Below are 23,485 nucleotides of genomic sequence, written 5' to 3'. Positions count from 1 at the left end.
GCGAGATCCGCTAGATCCGCCCATGCTTAGTCGAGGCATAACAGGGTAAGGAAAAAGAGGAGTGGGTGTCGGTTTCCTGGGTAAGAGAGGTCTTGGGGTCCGGTTGTGGCTATGGGTTTGGGGTCGGTGTGTATGTTCCTCTTTTGGTTTCTGGTAGTCTTGTGCCCGACTGTAGGCCCTGGCGATCTCTATCGCATTCTCCAGTGTGAGGCGGGCGTACTGACGTACCCATTTTTGTGTGGTAGGATGTAAAGAGGCCAAAAACTGCACTAGATATATTTTGGAGAGTATTTATTCTTTTGTGGCCGTGGCGGGTCGCAGCCAGCGATCGGCCAGATCTTTGATGCGAAAAGACTGGGCCCGAGGGGTTTTTTGTGGCCCTTCTTTGGCTTGGCGTAGCCTCAACCTATAGGTTTCGTCGTCTATACCCAGGCGCTCTAGGATACATGTCTTGATGTCACCATAAGGGGTCTGTCCCTGGATATTGGCCTGTTGGTATGCCGTTTGTAACTCGCCTGTCAGCAGGGGACCCAGATAGTGACCCCAACGGTCAGGGGGCCAGGCAGCAGCTTGGGCCAGACGTTCGAAATTAGTGAAGAAGTAGTCCGGGTCTTCTCCCGGTACATACTTTTGGAGAACCACCGATGGGAGAGAAGTGACAGGTCTTTGTTGTCCTAGTACGTCGGTGAGCTTGCCTAATGCTTGGTCCTGGACTGTGCCCTGGCCTTTCAGGACATCGTGTAACTGTCCTCGGTCGTCCTCGGCCGTCTTGAGGAACTGCTCCATCATCTTCCCCAGTTGCTCCTGGGTCTCCGCCAGTTTTTTAACAGCGGCCTCCATGCTTCCGGAAAATCCCACTTCTGACACCAACTGTAATCGTGGGGTGTAGGCGGACCGGAATAACAGGCGTGGAGGCCGTATAAAGTGGGCTATCTCCTAGCCGGTTTTTATTATTGTCAATACAGGTCAGGGAATTGTGGGTTTCTGAGTTCTGACTGAGGTGTGAGTAATGTCCAACCTCCCATCACCAACATCCTATTTTCTTGTGCATAGTTCTGTATGTGGCTGTGCAGAATCCCCACAACAGTTGTAGTATGTACTACTATCCTAACAAAAAATACTAGGCAAACATCTGGTTGCACATTTTGTTGGTGGGAATTGTCAAAGCCTAGAGATTAAATAGGACAACCCAAAGGACAGGAGTGGACCCAGTGGCTACAGCTATTGGTCTATCAGAGCTTTATTCAAAAGAAAACCTTAACTAAAGAGTGGCCAACAGGGCAAGCTTAGCTACAGACAGTCTAATTGTAGTAGTACAGAGAGTCATAGCAGAGGCAATTTGAAGGAACTTAAAGGCAGGGATAACCAAAATTTGGGAAACAGATAATCAAGATCAAAGAAACTTTTGTTAAAAATTGAATTAGGAACCGTAATTAATAGTTTGGAAAAAAGAAGGTGCGTTAAAAGTTAAAGAAATATAATTGTTAATATAAGCACTGGAAGACTTACTGGGGCCAGCAGCAGGACCCTCGGTAGAGGAGCGGTCCTCTGGTGGTTGTCCCGCTGACTCGGACCCCGTCTTCTTGCCCCTGGGTGCTGATCATGTAAGAATTAGTAAAGAAAGGGGGAGGCGCTAGGGGGCGCACAGCGGAATGGCTGCTTAGACGTGCAGCTCCGCCGGGCGGATCACATTATTGCCGAAAATGTGAGGTTTAGCGAGTCAAAACTGGATAAAAAGCATCTCATCCTGAAGGGGAAAGAACGGAGCCCCGATGGGTGGAAAAGAGGCAAAAATAGCCGCATGGAGTCGCCGGTGAGGACGAATGTTCTGTTGTGCCCGAGAAAACGTAAGATGGCGACTGTTTCCCGGATGGGAGCGAACAAGGAGAATTTGGTGGGCGAAAACTCCCGGCACTGACAGAGGCGAAGACTGCGAGACCTGACCGGCTGGCAGGGAAACAGGAAGAGACTCCTCTAATTCTGGCAGTAAGGTGCAACATAGGACACCGGATCTCTTTTTTATATGCAGCAACGGCAGCCGATGGCAAAATGGCGGCGATATAACCACGAACTCCGCTGTATACCTCGGAACGGACCCATGCGGGAGCAGCTATCAAGGTATGCTTGTGGGGGTTGGCACGCACCTGATCAACATCAGAGACTAGGGAGAAAGCACACTTAGCGCACTCCCAGAATAATCGGTAGCAGCAGTTATTGTTATTCAGTGGGCGCTATAGACAAAATGGCGACGACCGCACACGGGACAAGACGATATGCAACACATTGTAATTAAGTGCTGCTACGGAGGACTGATATCGCCCCCTCAGCTTGCTTAGCTCGTCCACTCCGGGGAATGAAACGCTCTCAAGCGGAGCGCTGTGGCGGGTGGAACACCCCCGCTATATAAACAAGGCACCAGGACGGTTGTAAATGACCCCAACAGCGCGGGATTGCGGGGCACCTTCCGTTGCGAAGGCGCGCTTTCACAGAACGCCAGAGGCACCCCACAACGATAGGACACGGGAACAAACTGCAAGATTAGCGGCGGAACTCGGGGCTGAAGCTGCCACTGCCTGCAATAACGGGAGATGAGTCAATTGCGGTACTCCTGTCACTCCACGGGTAAGAAGACACAGCTACACATGACCTGAGCCGAGTTTAACTGTACAGTGCGCAGTGATTTTCGCACCGGCGACGGATCAGTATATCCCAGGCCAAGTCGGTTACAGCTGCGGCCACGGGGGTGATACCGTGGACTGGTGGGGCTTGACATACCACCTACTGCACTCAACCGAACACGCACGAGGAAGATCCATTGCGTACTGCTCTCTACACCCGGGCAGACACCGGAATCTGCATCATCATTACAAGGCACTGCACAATGGGGAAACCGGACAGGCAACAACCCAAACTTACGTTTGAAGCGAAGAAGACAAATAAAAAACAGACTGATCAGGTCGACGAGGAACAAGACACGGAATCCACAGAGAGTAGTGTCATGGATAGTATTCTCAAGGCTGTGCAGGAATCGCGGCAGGAAATCAATGCCAAACTGTACTTCCTGACGGGCAGGGTGGATAGCTTGGCGTCGAAGATAGACAAACATGGTGAAAGGTTAGACGCGGCTGAAAACAGGATTTCCACCATTGAAGACGAATCACGCGCCACGACAGCCAAATGCACGGGTATGGAGAAAGTCATGGAAGTTATTAAGGCCAAGTCGGAGGAGTTGGAAGCGAGGTCCAGAAGGAACAACATACGTATAGCGGGGCTGCCGGAATCCACGAACACGGGACGCATGGAGCCATATGTGGAAAAACTATGCAAGGACTTATTTGGCGCTGAAAATCTGTCGCCCATCTTCATATTGGAACAAGCTCACCGCTCCTTAGCTCCGCAGCCAAAACCAGGAGCTCCCCTAGACCGATAATAGCGAGAGTCCTCAATTACCATGATAGAGACACTGTTTTAAGGCTGGCGAGAGAGAAAGGGGTGATCCAGCACCAGGGTAATAAGCTGTAATTCTATCCGGATTTCACGGTGGAAGTACAGCAAGCACGCAAGGAATTTAATGAAGTCAAGGCCAAACTACGAGAGCTGCAAATACCATACGCCATATTGTATCCAGCACGGTTAAAGGTTACCTGGGATGATAAACCGGTGTTCCTGACGTCGCCCAAGGCTGCCATGGACTTCATAAAATCGACGGCTGGTAAGGGTAGAAGAAATAATCGCAAAGATAGACAGCAAGAATCAGACTGAAGGTAAGACTGTTTGATGACGCAGATGTTGCCTTTGACCGCATGGGTGCTCTGACTGATCTACAGACAGCAGTAGCTATCTTGGAGTGACTGAATTCCACTTTCTACATAAGACATTTTACAGATGGCTGGAGGTGGTCTGCTTTGATCTCCCCTATATGCACAAACTTTAGACATGGTGCGCTGTTGGTCTCTCTCCGTGGGAGCGAGAGATTGTTTGAACGGATGGCGCTGATGTAACAGCTATGATAATCACTGCAGACGGTCCCGGGTAGACAATGTGTGCGTTGATGTGAGACATTGCTTATTACACCCGTATGGCTATCCAGCCCATTCATAAGTACTAATTAACGTTAGACCCGGATCAGAGATGGACACTTATCTGTGGCACAATGGGTTTTGATCACAGTCTATAGATCTGCCCCCATCCTATGGTAAGGATGGCAGGTTGCACCCTCGGCGGACCTCTACTAGGGTGGTCCCCAAAAAAGTTATGTTGATCGATGAAGTTTTATGGGCACAATGTCTTCGGCAGGATTGGGTTGCTGAAGTGGGTGGGAAATGGGGCAGTTGGGGGTTGTTGTTTTTCGTGCCAAGGGAGCAATTGAGATACACTGCTGAATGCCATAGCATCATACATGACGAATGCAGAGACACTGGTGCCGTAAAATGACATGATATTGTGCTGAGACCAAGTGGCTCGCGATGTCTTACGATATGCACTGTTGTAGGCCTCGAATATATTACTGACGATTGGGCGGGATCCAGGATGGATAAATTGGGCGGTGAGCTACTGGGTGGGCGGAGGGGGAGATGGGATACGTCATTTGCTAAGATGGTAGTCCTGAAATGATGAGTGCCCATGACCTGAATCTGATAACGTGGAATGTGAGAGGGTTTACCAATCCTAAGAAAGTCAGACAAATCTTTGCCAGTCTTGATAGACATCACATAGATATTGCACTAATTCAGGAAACGCACATGGACCCTGCTACTCGAAGGTCTATAGGCGCACGCTGGGCGGAATCAGCTCACTCAGCAACCTACTCTTCCTATTCTAGGGGGGTCATGACCCTGGTTAAAAAAGGGACTAACTATAAAATCACACACACGAATATAGATACCAATGGCAGATATGTTATTGTGTCGGGGGTGCTGAGAGGGCAAAGAATAACAATAGTGAACATATATGGACCGAATGTTGATGCTCCGGAGTTTTATCAGGATTTATGGGACCATCTGCTGGGATTATCAGACACAACTTTGATCTGGGGAGGTGATTTCAATGTAGCTCTGTGTAATGCAGTAGATCGATCCAAGTCATCCATAGAACCGCACAAAAAGGCTGGGGAAAAAATATGAGATCTGATGGTGGAATTAGCGCTTAAGGATATTTGGAGGGAACGGAACCCAACAGAACCAGGCGCGACCCGCGTAAATTTAGCACACGGAAGCTGGTCGAGAATAGACTATTGGTTGGGGACCGACAATGCCATGTTGTGGGCCACAAACATTGTACCACTCCCACGCACGCTATCTGACCACAACCCAGTGGCTCTGTCACTACAGATACCTCATTACACCCCCCCGCCTTTTAGCTGGCGGTTTAATGCAAAGGCGCCACTGGACCCATTGTATCTCAAAGCCATAACTGAGGCCATTAGGGATTACTTTCAATTGAACACAGATTCAGTAGACGACCCCTGTATACTGTGGGAAGCATTCAAAGCGACACTCAGGGGAGTATGTATTAGCACAACAGCGGGTATACTCAGGGACATATGGGCGCAGATAACCAGGCTCGAACGAGATATGACGGTCCTAGAACAAGAATACACATGTACAGGAAATGTAGAACTACTGGGGGAACTCAAGACTAAAATTACTGAACATCAGACATTCGCGGATGACGAACTCAAATACGTCACCAAACGACCCTTAGCTAGGCAATTTGGCGAAGGAGGCAGACCTGGTAGAGTATTAGTGAGGAAAATATGCGCAGGGAGAGACCCGCAGGCAATCACGCAAATAAAAGACAAGGGTGGTGCACTGCATTCACACTTTGAGGGGATACTTAACAGCTTTGTTAGTAACTATGCAGATCTGTACACATCTCGTAACCCAGCACCACCGCAAGAAACGTTTAGATACCTACAGGATGTGACACTAGCATGGTTGTCAGACGCTCAACAGGAATACCTGGCGCAGCCCGTTACGGTAGAGGAGGTTACCGCGATCATCCACGCACTCCCCAACGGAAAGGCACCTGGGCTTGATGGTTACTCATGTGAATTTTATAAACAATTTGCGGATATGCTGGCGCCCCATCTGGTCGAGATGTATGGCATGGCGTTCGAACAGACGGTACTACCACCCTCACTGCGGGAGGCGGTGATCGTTACCATACTAAAACCAGGCAAAGAGCCGGACCTCTGTGACTCTTATCGTCCAATATCACTGTTGAACGTAGACTCAAAAATCCTGGCCAAACTGTTAGCGGAACGATTAAAACCCCTGATGACACACCTGATACTACCCGATCGAGCTGGGTTCATCCCCACGAGAGCCACGTCGCACAATACAAGAACACTATTCGCACTATCTCACTATCTCATGCCACAGACCAAGGCGGCAGCCGTAATGTTGGACGCTGCTAAAGCATTTGACTCAATCGAGTGGTCCTTCATTCGCACGGTTCTACAGAGAATGGGTTTCCCGGTACGGTTTATAACCTGGGTTACACTTCTGTACACGAGTCCCATGGCAAGGGTGAGGGTAAATGGATACATCTCAGACCCTTTTGAAATCGCAAGAGGGACACGCCAAGGGTGTCCGCTGTCACCTCTGATCTTTGCTCTAGCGCTGGAGCCCCTCGCATGTATAGTCAGGCAATCTCATAATAACTCAGCCTTACACTTCCCTGGGAGACCTCTGCACATCTCGCTTTACGCGGATGACATGCTATTGTACGTACGTGACCCCGAACAGAACCTGAGCCCGCTACTGCGGGGATACGTGCGCTTTGGGCGGCACTCGGGGCTGCAAATTAACTGGGATAAATCGTCAATAATTCCACTTACAGACCCAACCACTCCTTTTACCCCCGATTTCCCTCTAGACTGGCAGACGGAACCTACTAGATACCTGGGAATCTGGTACAGCCGTGACCCAGAAGAGGTTCTTAGAACTAACTATGGTAGGTTATGCACGGAACTGGAGGACAAAATAACCCGATGGATACAGCTACCACTATCGCTGGCGGACCGAATCGCTATAGTTAAAATGAATATACTGCCCAAATGTCTTTATTTATTCAATAATATACCGATGATACCTCCCAAAGCGATCTTCACAAACATAACTTCTCTAGTGGTAAAACTTATCTCGGCAGGTAAACAAGCTTACATCGATCTACGCACACTAACGTTGCCCTACGAGAGGGGGGGTTTTGTGTGCCCGACTTTAAGCTCTACTACTTGTGTGCAAAGGCCCAATATGCGTCACACTGGTACCACCCCACGACATACCTAACACACACAGCGGTTGAGGAAGGAGACGCTTCACCAATTTCACTTACCTCGATAGTGACACATAGAGGACCGCCCCTTCACTCGAGGGATATCAACACGATAGATACCACTACTCATGCATGGAAGACACTGGGGAGGATGGCTCACAAGTTGCCGCTATATGCACCGGCGCTTCCACTACAATTTCATCCGGAGGTGTCAGTGATGAACGAACAAGTGGGTATGGATCTGCTGAAGAATATAGGTATAGCTACATTTGGGGATCTATATCACGAAGGAACCTTCCGCACAGCGGACGATCTGACGTATGTAAGCAACCCTACACTCCTCTATAGATTCACACACTATAGGCTGCAAAGGGCGATCCGGGATCTTTACCCAGACTACCCGACAGAACCGCCCACCTTACAATCATTACAGTTCATTATAACATCGTCAAATACATCACACCTGGTGTCTAGATTATACAGGGTAGCCCAAAGCGAAATCCCGCATAGCTCCGAGAAAGCAATGCAGAGGTGGAATGATTCTCTGCCTGATGCGCTAGTGGAGAAGGAATGGTTGATAGCCTGCATATTACTCAAAATGCTCGCCTCAAATGGAAATCTACGCATCACACATCTGAAATATTTGCATCAAACATATCACACACCAAAAAGGCTACATGAATATGGATTGCGGGATAATGCAAGGTGTAAGATGTGTGGATACGATGGGGTGGATTTTGTTCACCTAGCATGGTGCTGCCAGAAGATACACGAGTATTGGGAGAAAGTGACGTCCGTATTGGGCAAAATGGTGGGACTGGATATAGACTGCACCATGAAGGTATGCCTGTTGGGCCTTCTGTCCAATGTGAGAGCGGGGAAGGGAAAGTTCTGTGCGATTGCTCTACTGATTGCTAAGAGACAGATATCCAAATGCTGGGAGGGGAAAAATGTGCCTACTGTCACGACATGGCGCAAGGACATGACATACTGCAAAGATAAATTACTTACATATGAAGAGGAACTTCCTAGTGGATCACGCCCAAAAGACTTCTGCTATTATTTGTCAGATTACCTATTAACTACTGACAGAGGTTAAGAGGCATAGTCATTTACTAGATCTGGTAATTCGGCCCGTACTATAGTGTGATAAGGGTGCACTCAGCACAACTAGAAATATGGTAACTCGAGTTGGTACACCAAAGTCATGACAAGAACAAATGGCGTAAGAGTGTGGAATTGCCCTAAGGTTCTAAATGTTACTGTTTGTAATGTTATGCTTCTATAACCTCTAACGAGGCAAAAACTGAAGTTTATTGTAATAAAACGAACAGGTGGGTCCGGACAACACGTTACATCATCATGGACTGGTTCAAAGTATGCCGCTGGACCCATGGGTTGCCAGCTAAATGGCTGTGTGCGAAGGAATGATATGCTACTGCCACATTCGGCCGGCCTCCGGGTTGTAGGCCAATGGCGGTGAAAATTGTGATAACTTTATGCCAATAAAGATTTTGTTGAACTTCAAAAAAAAAAAAAAAAAGAACTAATAAAGAAAGAGAGAAACATTGAGTGCTGTTAAACAAATAGATCATAAAAAAAATGCTCAAACATTTTAGGAAACAACAATTGCAATAAAATTGACCTATTTATTCAAAACGACTACTGGCTTGCAGGATTCACGGACCGTCTACTTATATGAACACTAATCAAATGTTCCATAATCATTCTGATTCCACAATACTAACGAAGCCTAAGTACCACCTGACATACACCACCTATTCCAGACGGGCCAATTGTTTAGTAAGTCTGCATTTCCATTTTACTTTTGCCTTCAAAAATGCATAGATGAGATGGAGGACACATGCATACATTTGTGCATACACCAAATTGTTGGTTGGTTGCGTCGTATGTTGTTCTGCTACTGACTGACAATGCTAAGCCTACCACTCACTAAACAAACTACAAAAGGTTCTATGGAGGACTGGGGTAAGCAGCATTCAGTGACAGAGAAGGCGTCATGCAGACCGTAAAAAAAATATTAACTAATACTAAGTAAACCTATTATCCATCCACCACTATTTCACAGAAGTACAATGGAAGGACTAGACTCACTAGCAATAGCATTAACTAACTTCAGTTCTCTAAAGTAAACTCTTACATCCTTAATCAGCCCAAGCTAGCGCACACTTACAAACAAGTAAGAGTAGTGCCGAGCAGCACCTGTGTCCTACAATCACAGAAGATTTTGAAACGGAATTGATCTGCAATGTAACTAAGGGCACCAGTAATCATGTTATTCATCAAAGAATTATACACAATACTTATAATACTATATATATTAGCTACTCACCAAGCCTCATGACCTCGACACCTAGCAGGTCCAACTGGTCCTGCTCCCGGTTGTTTGACCACCGGTGCGCCAGCTGGTTGTGGGTGCGCCGGATCCCTGAGCAGCCTAACATTGCCCGGCGCACCTTCACCCACTGGCGGAGATGCTCCTGGGTAAGGTACCCGGAGCCTGGCCTGCCGCCTGCTGCCAAGGTCAAGAAGAGGTGGCTCTGGATGAAAAAAAACAGGGCTGCCACCTCCGCCTCTCCGAAAAGCTGTCGGGCCTGCACCCCTGCAGGGCGCATTCTGCCGCAAGGCAGCCGGCTCTTGGGTGTAGGCGCCTTGCCCTTGGCGCCGATACTGCTGCCCTTGGCCATGGTTCTGCGGTGGAGGCAGAATAGAAGGAAAAAATCAAGTTAGGGGGAAGATGTAGGAGCTTAAAGAAAGAAGTAAAATAAAACAGTAGAAAAGTAGAAAAAACACAGTGAAAGTAGAAATAAATTGCAAAATATAAACTTAGGGACAGGTAGACAGAGATGATAAATAAAAAAAGTGAGAAAAACAGTGAAAAAAACTAAGGATTGCAAAGTTTAAAGGTGGATAGAAAACTAGGCCCAGAACCATAGCATAAAGTGAAAACCAAGGTGGCTGCGCCCATCGGGATTGCGTGGGTACGTTTGGGTGATATTTTTAGAGAACATGCACCAGTCATCACGAACAAGTAGATAGCATTCCCGAGCATGACAAGTGCATCGGGAACACATTATACGTGACCCGGAACAGGAAATAAGGCATGGGGAGCGGGCGGGACATTTGAAAAAACAAGATGGCCGCGCCCATAGGCGACCGCATGGGTAAGTTCGCGAGCTACGACCCCACGAGCACGGAAACAGCGCCCCGAACACGCACAACTGGCTCCTGAAGAAGAAAAATGCATCGCGAACGGGCTGGACAAGCAACTATGCACGTTTGCGAAGCTCGCGTAGTGCAAGAACGTCTTCGCATAGCGAGACTATGCGCACTACACCCAGGCCTAATATAAATATTAAGGGGAAAAAATAATATTCTTTTAGGTTTAATAAACTTATATTACTTTTAAATGCACTTATATTGAGTAGCGCTTTTACCAATTTTCACTCGTGAAGAACAGGAGGATTATATTCGCAAGCACTTTTTTTGAAAAAAAATATATAATTGTGTCTCCAAATGTTAATAATAATATTAATGCTTTTAATATTTAAAAATGATTGTAGAATGTAATAGTGACATGAAATGTACATAAAAAAAGAAAGATGAAGTAGTGAGGGAGTGTTTGTCATAGCACTTCTATTCTACTTTATAAGGAAAGTAAAAGAAATCCCTAACATTAAAATAAAGATGATGGGGCAACACTTATATAATGTAAACATAAGGAATGAGTGCTTATGATAAAATAAAAATAATGTGGTCCAACGCGTGATATCAATGAATGAAAAAAAGATTTTACATTTCACCCATATGATGAGTGTAAAAGACTCAATAAAAATATTTTTAAAAAATTACCATTTTTCTTTCAAGGATGGTTTGAAGAATTATACATTTAATAAAAGAACATAGTACTCCAAGCTAAAGGAGAAAAGTCAGCACAATTATGAAAGAATAGAAAATACAATAATATTTTAAAATATTTTTACAGTCAACCAACTCCTTACCAAAGTACACAGTTTAATTAAAAAACACCCTACCACAACTAGTTTTTGAAACGCTTTGTAAAAAAAAGTGCGACACAAAATGGGCTACGTATATGGTGAGGGTATCGTAACATCACATAGAAAAAATAAGGTAGTCAACATTAGGATCAGGAAGGTAGAGTTAACCACACAACAGCCAATGACATTTTTTAAAATCTGCGCAAGGAAAGGGATTGGTCGCTAATACGTCTTCTTACAATGCTTCACAACCAATGAAAAAGAGGTGTAGAAAGTTTCTGGGTCATATTATCAAGGGCAGGCGATACATTATCGCCGCTTTTATCGGCAGGAAACTGCCGATAAAGCGGCGATAATGGCCTTGATAATGTGCTCTATGAATTCCAATCGAAGCCCATGTTAGATGAGAACACATCTAACATGGGCTTCGATTGGAATTCATAGAGCATATTATCAAGGCCATTATCGCCGCTTTATTGACAGTTTCCTGCCGATAAAAGCGGCGATAATGTATTGCCTGCCCTTGATAATATGCCCCTCTGTTTTTAACATACGAGCAAATCAGATGACCTTGCAAGTACATGCAGCGGGAGGCAATTATTGAAGATGACTTACTTTCGCAAGACCCCGAAAGGATTCTTGCAGAATAAGTTAGCACTTATCTGCCAGACCCCATTTAATGATTAACCAGGCTCTCAAACCTAAACACGTCGGAAATAAGCTCTCGTCACTTTCTCTTCTTCCAGGTTCACTGTGAAAGTGCGTGCCTCCTTCTCCTTTAACACCTTTCTTTTTCATAGTAATTGTTACTCCCCCCTGGATTTGCAATAGTAATTGTTACTGTTACACTATCCAGCACATACCGTACAGATGCACCCCCCTGGAGTTTGAATAGTAATTGTTACCCCTACACTAACATGCACTTACCCTACAGATGAACCCCCCTGGAGTTAGAATAGTAATTGTTACCCCTACACTAACCTTAACTTACACTACAGATGCACCTTGCTCTCTCTTTCAAAATCCAAACCAGATTTACAACACCCTTGCATCACTTTCGCGTCACTTTTCCCATCTTAAAAGTAATGCAATAGTAACGCAATGAACTTGTAAATCTGCCCCTATGCACATTACGATCAAAACAAGTGCACAACTTATTCAATTCTTTATCGATCACAATTAGACAGTGTTGCTTCACGATTCACAATGAACGTCAATAAATAATTAGTGCCTATTTAAATGGAAGACAAGATTGTCGATATTACAAAACTTAGTGGTATATTTACAAACACAGAGTTAAAATTGTCGTCGCTTTAACCCCTGCAAAGTACAACAACAACGTCGAAAATGGACTTCAAAATCCTTTGTTATCTTACAGGATGATTTTCTCAACATTGCTTTTTCCTATACAAGACTGAAAGCCACCCCGGGGCTACAAAATAAATAAATGTGGGGGGCTCCATGGCTCCCCCTGCAAAATTAGAAGTGTGGGGCCCTCAATGACTCCCTTAAATCCTGGTAATCACTTCCCCGGGGATTTTTGTATTGTGGGAGGCAGACTGCGAGGCCCTCCGCCTGGAGCCCTCAAGGGCCCTGGGGACCGCCACACCCCAGGGCCAGCTCCTGCAGTGTCCCGTGGTGCCCACCCCCAGGACACTGCTGTTTGCTATGAGAAGGTGGGAGTCTCACAGCTCCCGCCCTCCCATAGCAAACTTAGTTTGGATTTTGAAAGACACAGCAGTAAAATCTATTCTCACTTTCAAAATCTAAACCAGATTGCTTTTTTACATGCAAGTAAGCATCTCCCCATCAATAACAGCTGCATATTGAGTGGGCCGCGGAACGCGCCAGGGTTGCTCACTGTCCCACTTGCTGTTTGCGCTGGCCATTGAGCCATTAGCATCCCATGCTCGGGTAGGTCAGGCGTATGAAGGTTTAGTGCTGAGGGGTGAGACCCATTATATATCTCTCTACGCCGACGACCTGCTGATGTTCCTGACTGACACGGGTAACTCACTTCAGGGAGCCAAACTCCTGTTACGAGACTTTGGCGACATCTCGGGACTGAAGGTGAACTGGGGGAAGACCTGCCTTTTCCCAATGGCTCCCAGAGAACATGCGCCCCAGACTGCGGGGAACCTTAGATGGGAATGCCACTGTCTCCCGTGCTTAGGTACTCACATTTATCACTCCCAGCCAGACTTGCTAGAGGGCAATGTGCATAGGGCGATTAGGAACCTAAAAAGTAACATGGGGTTTTGGCATACCCTGCCACTATCGGTGGCGGGAAGGGTAGCTCTGCTGAAAATGGTAGCGCTTCCTCGCATGTTGTACTTTTTCCGCACATTGCCTGTATGGATACCGGCGTTGATTTTTCAGAAACTTCGGTCCTTGACCACGGGGTTTGTCTGGGGCTCAGGTAGACAACGAGTCGCTTTGACCACCCTGATGCGTCCCAGAGCGAAAGGAGGTCTGGCAGTCCCTGACTTTGAATGGTACTACCTTGTGGCGCAATTACAATGGCTTACGCAGGCGGTGGTACGGGAGTTCAGGGGACCGGAGGGACCACCGGGCAGGCTACTTCCCAGACATGTAATACTTTTTATTTTACTAAACCAGAAGATTGCCTTAGATCGCCTCACGCTTGAGGAGCGCACACTTCGTCTTTGTTGGAACAGGAGTCACAAACGTGCGGGTACCGTTCACCCATATGCCCCAGAGATTCCTCTGGGTGTATGTACGGCTCTTCCACACGGCGGTAGTTGGTCGGCGTTGGCTGGATGGGAAGATCTCGGGCTGCATATGATTGGGGACTTATACGGAGAGGGGGCCCTCCTGACCTTCCAGGAGCTGCAGAACACCTATGGACTCCCGAGAGGTGACTACTTATTGCATGCCGCGCTTGTAGCGGGCATTCAGAAACAATGGGGTATGGGGCTCTCTGAGCCACTGACCTCTCTGGGCTGCCAATACGTGGTTATGGCGGCTGGTACTTTCAAGGCCGTTACATGTCTCTACAGGAGGCTGTCAACCGAAAAGTTGCCACCGTTGGATGGTTTGCGGGGTAAATGGGAAGCGGATATCGGAAAATCCATCCCAGATACTACGTGGCCCCAATTGGTTAGACGCGCCTGGAAGGGCACTCGAAACGCCAGATTTCAGCTAGTCCAGTTCTTTACATTACATCGGGCGTATTTGACGCCGGTTAAAATATCGCAATATTTTGGTGGAGCCGCTTCCCAATGCCCAAGATGTAAGGTTGATGGAGCTGATTTCTCCCATATGTTTTGGTCTTGTACGAAATTGTCTACCTATTGGACGGACGTGGTGACATGCCTGAATACTGTAATGGGCCAACAAGTAGAGGCGGACATGGGCACCTGCTTATTGCTCTGGTTCCCACATACCTCCCAAACTAAAGTTACCAGTAAATTCTATGACCTGGGTTTGATCTTGGCTAAGAGGGAACTTACCATGCACTGGAAATCAAATGTAGGCCCTACTTATTTAAGGTGGAAAGCGAATCTGCTTCATTGGGCGAAAGCTGAGAGCACACTCCGACTACAGCAAGCCAGGCGCTTAGATAATGATAAATCCCTAGAAGTGGCAAGAGCATGGGAGGCACTGGTGACAGTGCTCCAAAGCCCCACTGAGAGCTCAAGCGAGGGGGAAGAGGACTTGAATTAGGATCTGGTAATCAATAGGTTTTGCTGGCGAAGACGGACTACAGATGGGTGGTTAATGTGGTGGGCATATCCCAGTGAGGAGTCCCCTTTACATTGCCGGGTGTGGCAGATTTACGTTATATGGAAGTCAACCATTCATAATAGGTTTTCTTTATGTATAGATCACAGGCGCACTGACAGGGGGGGTACGGGGGTGGGAGGAATAGGAATGTTATCAAGGGACATGAGTATTACTGAAAGCCGGATAATATGATGCTAAAGCGGCATGGTGTATTACTGCTTGTGATGCTCTATTGTTGGCAAATGACAATAAAATCTGTTTACAAAAAAAAAGTTAGCATCTCCCCATGTGGAAAAGCAATGCCGGCTCCTGAAGGATGCGGGGAGCCGGCGGGACCGTGGGGATATTGTGGCTCCCCCCACGGTCCCCAAATTCTTTTATAAGACCCGGGGGATAGAGTCCCCGGGGATATTAGAAATTACTGATAAGGGCTTTTTTTTCTTAGGTAAAATTAAAAGCGCAGCGCAGCACTCAGTGCGGCCTCCTGGTGTGCACGCGCTGGATGCATGACTCATAATCTGTAGGGTGCGCGAGTCCCGCGCCTTTGGTGCACAACTTTTACGCGTTTGGGAGCCGGCATTGCTTTTCCACATGGGGAACTACTAACATGCAGCTCCCCATGTGGAAAAGCAATCTGATTTAGATTTTGAAAGAGAGAACAGATTTCCTTGCTATGGGAGGGCGGGATGGACACCGCGGGACACTGCGGGAGCCGGCCCTCCGACAATACATAAAGCCCCGGGTAGTGGTGGTCCCCGGAGCTTTGGAGACCTTGCAGCCCCCCGGCCATTTTTTTTGTAGCCCCGGGGGGAAACGGAGGCCTTGAGTGCTCCAGGAGGGGGGCCACGCAGTCCCCCTCCCACAATACATGAAGCCCCCGGGGGTGGTGGTCCCTGCGGCTTTGAGGACCTTGGACCCCTCCCCCACCATTTTTTTTTTAGCCCCAGGGGGGACGATCCCCGGAGCCTGTGGGCCCCTCTGGGCCCCCCATAAAATGCAATAATTTTGCCCCTCTATTTAGCCCCCCCGGGGCCTGATCATAAAAAAAGCTCAGTTTTATTTTATTTATTTTACAGCAGAGTCCGCGCACCCTACGCGCACAAGCCGGGTCTTTTAAAAAAAAAAATGTGGGCTCTGGGGGTCCTCCTGGGACCCACTAAGCAGGTCTAGAGGGTAAAGTTATTTCTACCCTGCCCCTTTCTATGTTTTGCACACATATTCCACTGACTTCCTCAGCCTCGCTTCTACCGAGGCACAAAATGGCTGCCAACAGTTCGTGGTTTCGAATGTTGACAACCACTCGAAAGCCAATTAGCATTCAGGGTGTGATCGGAAGAGTGCGCATATGGTACGATGACGATGCGCGCAGAATCTGCGGCTCCACCACGCCCATAGATATATAAATGATTTTAACTGTGATTTTCTCATGAACTACTGAACAGATCAACACCATTTAAACAAAAGGCACAAGTCTGAACTGAGGACTACCTCTTTGCCCAATTTGGCATAATTCTGTTCAGCAGTTCGGGCTGTAGCTGTGGCTAAAGGTCCTATGAGAAATTGCATGGTGAAAACACGTTTCAGTACCCCCCTTTTTTCTCGGCCCCCACTTGACGAATCACCGTGAAAGTTTCAGGATAGGAGCGGACTAGAGCTGGCCAAAAGTTTAGAATATTTCCCAAAGATTCGTAAATCGTCGCCAAAGTTATTGGGAATAGAATGTTGCGGATTTTCTATGGATAATAGGTCCTAACTATAACTATAATAGGTAATATATATATATATATATATATATATATATATATATACTTCTAATATCCCTTCACAACAAAGGATGACAACACTGAATGTGATTGCTCACAGATTTATCAATGTCTGGCCATCATTGTACCCGTTTCGGCTGCCACCAAGCTTGTTGATCGATATCGAGGCGCCATTACAACTGCTCTTTTGTTGGTTTTAGTTGTGTGGGAAGCGAAAACCATAGATAGTAAAACAGACTGTCAGTTTTTTGTTTAAAATCTTATCATAGTCCCTCTTTTCTTAACAATATTTTTATGGAGAATTAACCGCTACAAGGTTTCAATATTACTTTACATGCCCAGCATCAATAATTCATTCCATAGCATTCTTGAGCTTTCCTAAATTAATTTGAAAAACCTGAAAGAAACGTTAAAAATCATGCTTTATAAAACCTATTGTATCTTTATTGTTGGTAAGTATCATTTGTACAAATTTACATTTGACTTGCAGTTCATCCCAGGTGGGTATTACGATCACCCTGCGATGTGTTCCCTCTAATTTTGTAATTCAGTGGGGAAACTCAATTTTTACTCCTACTTATGTATGTTTGACTAGTCTGTTAAAGCGCTTGTTACTAGTTCTGAATATGAATTAAAACCCAATTTATCTAATTTAAAAACTATTGCTTTTCCAGGTCTGAGAGGTACTTCTGCAGATAATTGTTTCTATGTCTAGGTAGAGGTGTGTATGTAGATCTTCTTCCACATTAAGGCCACCAAGGGTCTTGGTGTCTCGCTCAATTATATAGTGAGATTCTAGTCTTCTCAACGGTTTCTCTACATTTCCTCCTCTAATGTGAGGGACCACTGCCTCAATTATAGAGTATGTCAATCCCCTTACATTACCACTGTGTCTCCTCACAATGACGTGCCACTGGATACGTTTTATCTTTATTTTTGTGTGGCATGTTAATATTGAAATATATGTTTATGGGCTGCCAAAAATCTGCTCTCAAAATAACTCAATCCACATAGACATTCCAGTAAATACTCTGCAAATTCCGTTTTGTATGTGTGTTTTCCTTTGATCTTTTTTAAGTTAGGTGATAGTCGTGTTTTATATGTTGCAGTATTCTTGCCATGCTGGCATGCTTTACATTTCGTGCATCTTAGGAAACCTGGTTTCCTACTCAACCAAGTTGTCCCTTCCTCATTGTACTCTCTTAGGTTACTACTTACTAGTACCTGTCGCATTCATGTCGCTCTTCTGAAAGTAATGTCAGGTCTTCGTGGTGTTACTTTTCCTAACACTGGGTAATTTCTGATGAGCTGCCAGTATTTACCCACAATACCATGTATACTTGCTTGTTGCCTGTTATATGTAGTTATCAATCTAAAATAAGAATCACCCACAAGGTGTTTTTGTGTCTTTCCTTTCTTAAATGAAATCTGTTCTCTGGGCCTTTTCCTGCCCTTAGTCACTGCTTCTTCAATGCAACTCTCTGAATAACCCCTTGCTTTGAATCTAAAATGTAAGGCCTTAATTGCCCTATTTTCTTCATCCACTTCACTACAATTGATCCGTGTTCTCGAGATTTCTCCATATGGGATGATTCTGATCGTATTTTTAGGATGAAAGCTATTTGCATGAAGTACTGTATTACCAGCTGTTAATTTTCTAAACAGCTTTGTTTCTAATTTGTTTTTTGATAAGATTGTAACAAAAAACTACCAGTCTGTTTTCACTATCTTGGTTTTCACGTCACAACTGAAACTAACAAAAGAGCGGTTGTAATGGCACCTGGATGTCTGTGAACAAGGCTCGTGGCAGCCAAAACGAGTACGATGATGGCAAACATGAATAAATTTGTGAGCAACCACATGCAGTGTCGTCATCCTTTGTTGTGAAGGGGTATTGGAATACCTCATGGACCGTTCTTGTTGGATCCGAAGAGACAACATGCCCTTCGTTCTGTATGCACATATATATATACATTTTGCAGTTTTGTCTTAAAAATCCAAATATATACATATTACATTGCACATGGCGGCTTCTTTACATCTTGAACTCATTTTGCACCCAGACCAGGGTTTGGAACTCCATTGTAATGTTCTCACCACTCCTACGGATGAAGATTATTCTCTATAGAATGCCAAAATATCGAATTCCTATCTACAAACAGGTAAGTAAAATAATATCGAATCCAAAATATTGTTGTAAATAATATAGTTTGTTTGAATATCGAATTTTTGAAATGTCTTAAAAGTAATGTAAAATTATTGAAATAATACATATAATTAACTAAAACATACTTAAAAATATTTAAATAACCTTAAAATTTATAAATAATTATGTAAGTTATAAAGAAATATACATCATTTTTTATTTTTAATACATACATATATTAACTTAATATTAATATAAAACTATTCAATATTTTTAGCATAGGATAGCGGGAAGGTAAAATGTACTATTCCCACTCCAGTGAGTGCAACAGTAGGGAAAGCGTTGGATAGCGGGAGGGTAAAAATTACTATTCCCACTCGAGTGAGTGCAACAGTAGGAAAAGAGTTGGAATACAGAAGGGTAAAAATTACTATTCCCACTCCAGAGAGTGCAACAGAAGGGAAAGTAATGATTTAATATTTAAATAAAAATAAATTAATTATCAATACCAACAAAAAACGTAAATAAAATTAATTACCAATTACAATATATTTAATAATTATATGATTATGAATACCAATAAATATTATTTATTAAAAATAAGTTACCAATGAATAATTAATTAACTATAAATTAATTATCAATACACAAAATAATTTCAATAATTACTTAATTACAATTAAATTACTTCCCACCCTATTCCCCATATAAACCCACAGCCCGCTCCGAATAATAAATTAATACAATTAACATAATTTATCAATTAATCAATTAATAAAAATAAATTACCAATTAATAAAAATTAAATACCAATTATTAATTAATTAACAATACATTAATTATCAATACAAATACATTAAAATAAACATTTACTTAATTACAATTAAAATACTTTCCACCCTATTCCCCTATAAACCCACAACCCGCTACAGAAGTAAAACGCTAAATTAAATTAAATTAAAAATAATGAATAATTCCTAAAAATTAATATTTAATTTACTGTAATTAAATTACTTCCCACCCAATTCCCCTATCAACCTACAACCTGCTACGGTAATAAATTACTCAAAAATTAAATACCATAAAATTCATTAGTTTAAAAAAATTGAAAATACATTACAAAAATAATATACACTTTTAACACATATACTAGCATACAAAACACATTAAAAAATTCGATAATATTAAAAATTCAATATATTTTAATGCCTATATTATGTCCATTCGATATTATGTCCATTCTATATTTTGACTTCGATATTCTGTCCATTCTATATATTTTTTTCGATATTTTGTCAAGTTACCCTTTTAGACCTATCTTGGAATAAAATATCTCCATCTAGTGATTCTTATCAAGGTTCTTTTTCGAATTCCAGAAATTCTGAGAACTATTTCGGCAGTGCTCGGCTTCAGGACACACATTACTTCATGTATGATGAAAATGCATGCAGATGCAAGAGCAAAGACAAGGAGAACATTCCTATAATTTCATTTGTAAAGGAGGACTGTCGTGACTTTGGAAAAACCTTAGACCTTAGCATCAATAACCTTTTTTTCATCAATGCCAAAGATTTCCAGCATGTCTCCTCTTTCAAATGTCTCACCTTGTCAGGCAATGATAGTGGCCAGACTTTGAATGGTAGTGAACTTCAGTACTTAAAACAGTTAAAATATCTGGATTTCTCGAACAACCAACTTGATTTTTTGTTTGCAACTGCCTTTAAAGAACTGACAGATTTAGAGGTGCTCGACCTGAGTAATAACTATCATTTTTTCTGGCAGAAGGTATTACACATATGCTCAATTTTACCAGTTATGTTCCCTCGCTGAAGAAACTGCTTTTGAACATGAATGAAATTTCCTCCTCCACCAATAAATATATGAAGAGTTTGTCTCTGGAAATATTGGAATTTAAGGGAAACCGTCTTGTTATTCTAAGGAGAGATGGAGATTCAAGATATCTATCCTTCTTTAAGAATCTTAAAAATCCAAGAAAATTAGATATTTCCTATAATTCCTTGAGTTTTATTCCTCCAGGGAGTTTTGAAGGCATGCCTCCTCAACTTTCAGAGCTCTGCTTGGCCAACAATAAACCTATGTCGTTCAACTGGGGGCAACTTATCTTTCTGAAAAAGCTAGAAGTCTTGGACTTGAGCAACAACAAGCTAGTTAATGGACCACGTGAGTTGTCCAACTGCACCTCAACAGTTACTAGGCTAATTTTAAAAGGTAACAAAATAAAGAAACTAAAAGAGCATTTCCTGCGTGGCGCTTTCCAATCGCGCTACCTGGACCTCAGTGATAACAGCTTAACTACAATCAATAAGTCCAGTTGTCCAATGGATGTGATCGAGAAACTTGATGCAAAAAACAAGGACCCCCTGTTTTGGAGTAAGAAAACCAAGCGACAGGGATAAACACTTTGTGAAGTCAAATATCTAAAAAACAAACAAACCAGCTGGGTAAGACCTAAGGTTACCTAATGCATATGTTCATCAACGTTCTATGTGGTCACCATTAGAATTACGACATTACAGATTCAACTTATCTATTATTGACTAATTGTGTAAACTTCTGTCAAAACAAAAATATACACAACTATCAAAAGAGGGAGTAAATACACATGTATATAACGCAACAGAATTTTTATTATGACATAATAAATCAAACAAAATAAAATTTAACAAGAACTACAATTCATAAAACCTTTCTTGTATCAATTTATAATTAAAAATTACAGATAATCAAAGAATAAAAACAGTTTTTCAAATGTGAATAACTAAGGTTCCTTCCAAATCCTAAAACATATAAAGAGGACCTATATTCACAAGAAACATAAAACGTGGCCAGAAAACTAATTTCTGTTCAACAGAAATTAGTTTTCTGGCCACGTTTTATGTTTCTTGTGAATATAGGTCCTCTTTATATGTTTTAGGATTTGGAAGGAACCTTAGTTATTCACATTTGAAAAACTGTTTTTATTCTTTGATTATCTGTAATTTTTAATTATAAATTGATACAAGAAAGGTTTTATGAATTGTAGTTCTTGTTAAATTTTATTTTGTTTGATTTATTATGTCATAATAAAAATTCTGTTGCGTTACATACATGTGTATTTACTCCCTCTTTTGATAGTTGTGTATATTTTTGTTTTGACAGAAGTTTACACAATTAGTCAATAATAGATAAGTTGAATCTGTAATGTCGTAATTCTAATGGTGACCACATAGAACGTTGATGAACATATGCATTAGGTAACCTTAGGTCTTACCCAGCTGGTTTGTTTGTTTTTTAGATATTTGACTTCACAAAATCGAGAAACTTGACACATTGATCCTCCAGGGTAATCCTTTTAAGTGCAATTGTGAAGCAGTTTGGTTTGTGTGGTGGTTAAACCAAACACATGTCTATGTCCCCCGCCTTGCCACAGACGTTACCTGTGCTGGCCCTGGGACACATGAAGACAAAAGCTTAAATCTTCTGGATCTTTATACCTGTGAAGAAGCTCTTCCACTTGTTGTACTGCACTCTGTCTCAGCATCAATAATTATTTGCCTTATGGTGATCGCTATCTCAAACCACTTGTATTTCTGGGACATTTGGTACAGTTTACCACTTCTGTGCGGCCAAATTAAAAGGCTACCGCAGTTTGCCTTCCTCAGGCAAATGCCTTGATGCCTTCATTGCCTATGACACACAGGATGTGCCTGCATCTGAATGGGTTTATAAAGAACTAGTTACGAACTTTGAAGGCCAAGTAGGAAAACAGATTAATTTGTACCTGGAAGAAAGAGATTGGGTTCCGGGGCAAGCAATTTTTGAGAACCTCTCTGAATGCATACGCATGAGTCGAAAAACTGTGTTTGTGCTTACAAAAAAGTATGCACAAAGCGGGCATTTCAAGACAGCGTTCTACATGGCACACCAGTGTCTAATGGATGAAAATGTGGATGTGATTGTTTTCATATTTCTAGAAAATGCCTTGCAGAATTCTAAATATCTCAGGTTAAGAAAGAGACTATGTAAAGGTTCGGTTTTGGAATGACCTACAAACCCACACTCAGTGTTACTTCTGGCAAAGCCTGAGAAACGCACTACAAAGAGACAATCACATGAACTATGACAAACTTTTCAAAGAGATTGCTTAGACCAGTCAGTTTCTCTTCAAAAAGATCCATGCATAACGACTCACAACATGATATCATCAAAAGAGCGAGCAAGCTGGTATTTGACTAACACATAGGGGCATATTATCAATAAAGTGGCGAAGAGAGGCGTTAGCCATCTTGGCTTAACGCCTGTCTTCGCCACTTCGGAAATGCTAGGCTGCACCATATTACCAAGGATATGGTGCAGCCTATCATTTCCCCCTCCGATGGCGGTAGTTTTTACAACTTATCGCCAGCGCAGGCAGCCATTGCACCAGAGTGCAAGGGTGTCTGTGAGCAGGGAGGTTTGTTTAAGTTCAGGAAGGAGTTCCTTCCTGCACATAAACAAACCTTAAATGCCATTTTGTAACTTACATGTGTACT

At 43.4% G+C, this 23,485-nt stretch overlaps 1 pseudogene; it reads left to right on the top strand.

Moving 5' to 3' along the window:
• The first annotated feature begins 5,573 nt into the window (after positions 1 to 5,573).
• LOC144773841 (toll-like receptor 7 pseudogene) lies at positions 5,574 to 23,101 on the top strand (annotated as a pseudogene).
• The last annotated feature ends 384 nt before the right edge of the window (positions 23,102 to 23,485 follow it).

This window comes from Lissotriton helveticus, chromosome 8, assembly GCF_964261635.1.
Source record: "Lissotriton helveticus chromosome 8, aLisHel1.1, whole genome shotgun sequence".
Taxonomy (NCBI): domain Eukaryota; kingdom Metazoa; phylum Chordata; class Amphibia; order Caudata; family Salamandridae; genus Lissotriton; species Lissotriton helveticus.
The sequence above is the reverse complement of the archived record's forward strand: the minus strand, read 5'-3'. Positions and strand labels throughout refer to the sequence as shown.